Source organism: Dipodomys spectabilis, unplaced genomic scaffold (assembly GCF_019054845.1).
Source record: "Dipodomys spectabilis isolate Male_0828 unplaced genomic scaffold, ASM1905484v1 ptg000337l, whole genome shotgun sequence".
Lineage (NCBI taxonomy): Eukaryota > Metazoa > Chordata > Mammalia > Rodentia > Heteromyidae > Dipodomys > Dipodomys spectabilis.
Window position 1 is genome coordinate 441,516 of NW_024871014.1, and position 7,264 is coordinate 448,779.

Genomic DNA, 7,264 nt, shown 5'->3' on the forward strand with positions numbered 1-7,264 from the left:
TGGAAAGGGGTCTCAAGGACTTTCTTGGCTTGGGTGACTTTGACCATGATCCTCCTTTCACAGTCTTGTAAGTATCAAGGAGGACTGCTGAGAGCCACTGGTGCCTGCCTAATCATTGGTCTTGCTGATGTTCTTGGACAGACTGGTGAGTACCCTATTCTCGTGGTGAAGTGGTGGGAGCTGTGGCCCACAGTTTGAATCCTGATCCTGCCACCTCCAAATGGCAGGAGATCCTAAGAAACTTGTTCTTATCTATATGATACCCAATGGAATATTATGTATGTCATGATTGAATGGGCAGTTCTTGAATGTTTCTATGATAAAATTATACACAATTATATTATAGGACACTAATCAATTTTAGTTAATACTTTATTAAGCATTTAAACAATCAAATTCATAAAATGGTGACATAATGAAATACCTAAGAATTGGGCCACACATACTATAAAGGTTCCATTATTTTTCTGCCAGGACTGGGATTTGAACTCATGGTCTGGTAACTATGCTGCACTGTGTGGGAAGTGGAAGCTTGCCTCCTTGATGTCAAGAAATTCAAGTCTGTTCCTTAGGCCTGATGTCGATCCTGAGCACTAGAAAACATCCTATTCATGTACAATTTACATATTTGATTTATATTTACATACATATGTTGACTATATTGCACTCAGTGTAGTTATTTTATTTTTTGTTTTGTTCATGTATTGACCATTTATTTTATTGACTATTATGGCACATAGAACATTGATTACATAAGGATATAGGTCTGCATATATATTCCACTTCATACCTGACACCCAGGACATTCACAGAAAAGGAAAACATGTGTTACCATCAGCTTCTTACTGGCATCTGAACTCATGGCCTACAAGGCCAAATTCATGAATGGGTGAGTGTCAGCATGCCCTCCTGGGGCAAATTGAGCTGACAGACTGTTCACAGGACTTGAGATTGAGCCCAAGAGTTAACAAAATAGGAACAGATTGACATGCAGATGGCAGTAAGCTAATAAATATATATCTTTATAGAGTGCCAGAGATGTCTATACATTATTTAGTTATATAGACTACATTCCTACCAATTCTTGGGTATTTATTATGTGTCCATGTAAGTAATGTAATTGTTTTCTTTCTTTAAAGAAATCAGTGTCCTGAAATTATTGTGTTCCTGTAAGTAATAATAATCTTTTAATGCTTCATATATATTAAATAAAATCAATCAGCCTTCTGAAATCATGCTGTCTAATTTTATAGGAGCACTATTCACGAACAACTCATTCTGTGACACTGACAACATTCCATTGTTATTCCTATGGTTGGAAACCTGTTCCTTAGTATCTCCTGTCATTGGATGGTCAGGGCCTATATTGCCACGTGGGCCTAAAGCTTCCCCAATAGTCTGCCAGCCTTCAGCAATGCAAGGTGAAGTACTCTTTGCAACAGTGTAATTCAGACTCAGGAGGGTCACGTGCAAAGGAAGAAAACCTAAAAAGGCCACAGTTTTTCTGTACATTGTTTTCCCTGCAAGGCCTGGGGGTCGAGGATCCCAACAACAACTGTGAGTCCAGTGGCTGCACCCCAGCCTAGGGTGATCGAAGCTGAGGCAGAGTTACCACGACCTGAGTTCAAACTCCGTGCTGAGAAAAAGTTTTAAAAAAATTAGCTCCCTGGCTTGCAATTCCAGCTATTTATTCTGCCAGGTGTTGGATTTGAACTAAGGATCAGGGTAAATCTGCAGCAATGTGGATGAAGGGGAAGATCACCGTACTTGAAGAAGAGAAAGTCAAGCCTGTTCACTATTCCTGAATTCAAGCCCCATCCCTGGAAAACATACTATTTATATACATTGTAAAGATAGGATTTATACTTACCTATAGATGTTCAGTCCATACATGTTTGGTGTGGTTGTTCCTTGTATTTTTTGTTTTATTCATTTATTTACCATTGATTTTACTATATGAAACCCATTTTGTTTATTACATTGATGACATCCTATCACAGAGCACTAGGTTTGTAGAAATGTACTCCATCATGCTTGACACCTAGAATTCTCAGAGAAAAGGAAAACAAGTTTCACACTCAGCTTCTTACTCGACGATCCACTTGTTAATATTGCTGGGATCTGCACTCAGGTCCTAGAAGGAACAATTGGCCAATAAATCAAGGTGAACACACCAACCTGTGAGCAACCAAGGAGCTAGGTCATTCCCAGGATCTGACATTGATCCCCAGGGTGGTCCAGTATAAGTTCATAATTTCATAAGTTCATAATTTAAGCATAGGATCAACATTGACATACATGTGTGGACAGCACCTTGTGTTTGGTCCACTTCTCCTTATTTTGTCTCTAATTCATGGAGGTATTGTTTATTTTACTAAGAATGGTGACAGGTATAACTGTGCTGACATGGACGACAACCTGTTCCCATGGTTATAGGGTTGCCTATGCATTCTCCATCCTCTTCTTTCACAGGAGAGGAAAACGTGTGCAACAACTGGCTTCTGACATCAGAATGAATCTTTTGTCAGTGCTGGGATTTGAACTCAGGTCTGGGTAGCTCTTTTGCACTGTGGGAGAATTGAAGCTCGCCATCCTTGAAGACTAGAATGTCAGGCATGGTCCAGGGCCTGATTTGAAGGCTCAGCACTGGACAAAATAATAAGCCCACCTTTTTTAAACATAAGATCTCTCTTTACCTACAGGAGAGGTATGCATCTTGAGTTCATTGTAGTTATTCTTTTTAATTTGTGTCTTATTCATGGATGTATTGTGTATTTTATTGAGTATGGTGACAGATATAACTGTGCTGACATGGATGACAACCTATTTCCATGGCTATAGAGTTGCCTCTATAGCATTTTCCATATGTGCTGAAACCCAGGACTTTCGCAGGACAGGAAAAAAGGTGGATCAATTGGATTCTCACATCAGGTTGAATATTTTGTCAGTGCTGGGATTTGAACTCAAGGGCCAGCAGGCCCAATCAGTGAAAGGGACATGTTGAAAACACCAGCCTGTGAGCCACTAAGGAGCTAGGCCATTCCAAGGATCTGAGATCCAGCTCTGGTGGTGGCCAATATAGCCATAAATTCATAATTAAACAGAGGATCTATATTTCTAAACATTGGTGGGCGGCATCTTGTGTTCGGTGTAGTCATTCTCTTTATTTTGTGTCTTATTCATTGATGTATTGTGTATTTTCTTGAGTATAGGATGACAGATATAACTTTGGTGAACTGGATGACAACCTATTCCCATGAGTATTGACTTGCCTATACATTCTCCATCCTAGCTGAGACACAGAACTTGCACAGCCTAGGAAAACAGATACAACAACTGGCCTCTCACATCAGGGTGAACTTTTGGCAGTGCTGGGATTCGAACTCAGAGCCTACGAGGCCCAACTTCCCAATGGGTTCACATGATCACACCAGACTGTGAGCCACTAAGGAGCTGTGTCATTCCCTGGAACTGAGTTCGAGCCCCAGGGAGGCCTCAATAGTCCTCAATGCATCATTGAAACAAGGGATGTATATTCACATCTGTGTGTGGACTTCATCGTGCATTGAGTGTAGTTATTCCCTTTATTTTGTATGCTATTAGTGGATATATTGTGTATTTTCTTGAGTATATAATGACAAGTATACCTTCACTGACATGGATAACAACTTATTCCCATAGCCACAAGGTGGCCCATTTATTCTCCATCCTAGCTGAGACCCATGACTTGCACAGGAAAGAAAAACAGGTGCAACGATTGGCTTTTGACATCAACATGAATCTTTCGGCAGGCCTGGGATCTGAACTCGGGACCTAGCAGGCCCAATTGGTGAATGGGTCCACATGAGCACACCAGCCTGTGAGCCACGAAGGACCTAGGCCATTCCCAGGACCTGAGATTGAGGCCCCCGGCAGGGGGAAACTGGGGAGGATAATAGTCACCCACTCATAAGCTGAAGGTAGTATGCAAATAAGTACATATTTGTGTAGAGTAGGAGAGATGGTGACTTGTAATGGAATCCATTCTGTGTCACTACCGTTTCTTGGATCTTTCTGGATGCCTCCATTTCATGACTGTGATGATAATTATCATGCTTCATCAGCTCTTCTCTACAAATAATCAATACTCCATGAGTCTTGCCTATCATTTCCTACTCGCATCATGCAGGAACTACTCATTCAGGGATGAGATAGATTGCTTTCCATGACTCCTCATAGGTTCACAAAATAGTATCTCAGGGTCTCCCACAAATCCCTCCTTGTAGGGGGGGGCTGACTTCAAGCCTCAGACCTGGAAAAGTTCATCTTACATACATTTTAATGTTAGGATTTGTAATTCCGTACAGATATTCAGTCCATATTGTGTTTGCTGTGGTTATTCATTTTATCTCTTGTTTTACTCATTTATTTACCATTTATTTTATTGACTCTGATGATACATGTACCATTTATTACATTGTTTACATCCCATCACAAAGCATCTAGATTTTAGATGTGTTCTCCATCAAGCCTGGCAGTGCTAGGATCTGAACTCAGTGCCTAGCAGGCTCAATTCAAGAATGAGTGAGTTTGAGCATGGCAGCCTCTAGCCAATAATGCTGTCAGGTGGTTCCCAGATCAACCCCCAGGTTTGGCCAAAACAGTGATACATGGATAGGCAGATGGTGGTATACAAATAATTATATATTGGTAAAGAGTGTCAGGGCTGTCTATCTATGATTAAATGGCACCTACAACTTTCCTACCAAATCTTAGATATTTATTATACCGCCATTGAAGGAATATTATTCTTTTCATGCTTAATAAACTATTAATTAAGATCAATCAGCATTCTACGATTATTGCATCCAATTTTAGACTAGACCGGTGCATGAACTACACTTTCAGTCAGTATTCCTATGAATAGGAATGAGTCTCTTGTAATCTCCTGCCATTGGTGTCAGGACTGGGATTTGAATCCAGGGCCATGTTGACAGGTTGGCCTATGGCTTCTTTGATATCCCACCAGCCATCAGCAATGACAGGTCAAGTATACTTTGCAGCCATATCATTCAGACCTAGGATGGTCAACATGCAAAGAAAAAAACAAGCAAAACGCCAGCACTCTGCACCTCGCCACTTTTTGTGCTTTCCAGCTTTTTTTTCTTCCTAAAATCTCTCTGGGCCTAGGATCTCAGGATCGGCTATGGGTCTGGAGACTGCACCCCAGCCTAGGGAGATCCAAGCTGAGGCAGAGTTTCCACGACCTGACTTCAAGCCCCATGTTTGGCCAAAAATTAATTAATTAATTAATCATTTAACTAAATTTTAAAAAATAAAGCTCCCTGGTTTGTAATTTCTGCCAGTTTTCTTTCCTAGCCTGGGATTTAGAATCAGGGTCTTGGTAAATCTTTAGCAATGTGAGGGAAGAGTTGCCACTACATGAGTTCAAAGCCTGTGCCAACCAAAAATGGAAAACTAAGTCACTGACCTTGGCAGGGGGAGGTAGTTATGGAGATGGGAAAGAAAGGATAGTATGGGGAAAACAAAGCAGGAGTCAACAATGCTCAATAGAAAATGTACTCATTACCTTGCTCCTGTAACTGTAACCTATCTGTACAACATTTTTACAATAAAAAACGTATTTAAAAAAGGGAAACAATGTAATTCTCAGAGAAGCACTCAGGGAAGGCTGTCTGAATAGCTGTACAAAATTCTACACTGCTTTTTTTTTAAATGTTCAGTATGGAACTGAAAAAACATAACTGCTTCCATTAATAAAAATTAAGTCACTATCTTGGAACTGGGGCCAGTATTTCTGCCATTGCTAGGATTTGAGCTCACCATCTAGGTAACTCTTTTGAAGCATGGGTGAAGGCAGAGCTCACTGTCCTTGAGGAAAAGAAATTCAGGCTAGAATTGCCATGTCCTGAATGAAGGTCCTGCAAGAGAAAAAATATTTCTATACATATGTAATATATGATATATATTACATATGTATGTTAATTTCATATTATGATTTTTATTATTGATTTTGTATTTTATTTTTCTTTGATTCATTTATTGATTATTGTATCTAGTATTATTATATACATATTGTTTTTTACATTTTGCACATATATTATAATATTAAACAATAATTTAGGATATTGACTCATTTTTCATTAATATTTTATTAAGTGTTGAAACACAGTACATAATTAAATGGAAGCATTTGTCACAGTCTTCACATGTTTAGAGTCTGCCCCAAGTATGAGCTTTGTCTTATCTTTGGACATCTTCCCATTGGGATTTCTTTAGAACGTTTATAGTCAGAAACCTTTTCTTGAGGATAGGCAGGTGAGGGATAAAATTGGAAGGGTGGCTTAGAAATGTGGCTTAGTGATAAAGAGCTTGCTCAACATGTATGAATGACTGGGTTTGAATCCTCAGTGCCACATACTCAGAAAAAACCAGAAGCTGTGGAGTGGCTCAAATGGCTAGACTTGAGAAAAAGAAGCTCAGGGACAGTACCCAGGCCCTAAGATAAAGCCCCAGAAGTGTCTAAAACAATAGGCCAGATGTCAGTAGCTCACACCTGGAACCCTAGTTTCTCAGTAGACTGAGAGCTGAAGACCAAAGTTCAAAGACAACCTAGGCAAGGAAACGCCTGTTAGACTCTTATCTCCAGTGAACCACCAAAAGACCCTATGTGGTGCTGTGGCTAAAGTGGTAGAGTGTTAGCCTTGAGCTGAAGGGATCAGGGATAGTGCCCAGGCTTGAGTTCGAGAAATACACCTGGAAAAAAAAATGAGGGTTTATCAAAGTACTTTTCCTAATTACTAATTAGGAGAACATTCTCTGGAAAATGAACACTGATGTACACCAGAATTGGAGTTAGAGCTCCAGGTTCAAGTGTAGCAGATCCATAAACCCAGCCTCTCAGACTCCAGCATTGTAACCTTGTGTCCTACAGGATTCTGAACGGTCCATTGTTGAAAGGCATAATATGCTCTCCAAATACTTTGCGATAAGCATTTGACTTCCATTGTCAATGTCATTACAGTTCTGAACCTACCAGAGCACCAGTAGCTCATGCCCATCACCCTAGCTCCAGAGGCTGAGGTCTCAGGAACACAGGGTGAAGCCAATCAGGGCAAGGAAGTCTATGACACTCTGACTTCCACTTCTGAAAGGTCAGATGTTCAAGAGCTTCCTGTGTTTCCCTTGGTGATGAGAATTTACTTGCACTCTAAATGTTCTTAGAGTTCCTGAGCTTTAGAAGAAGGAAAGAAACATCAATGAC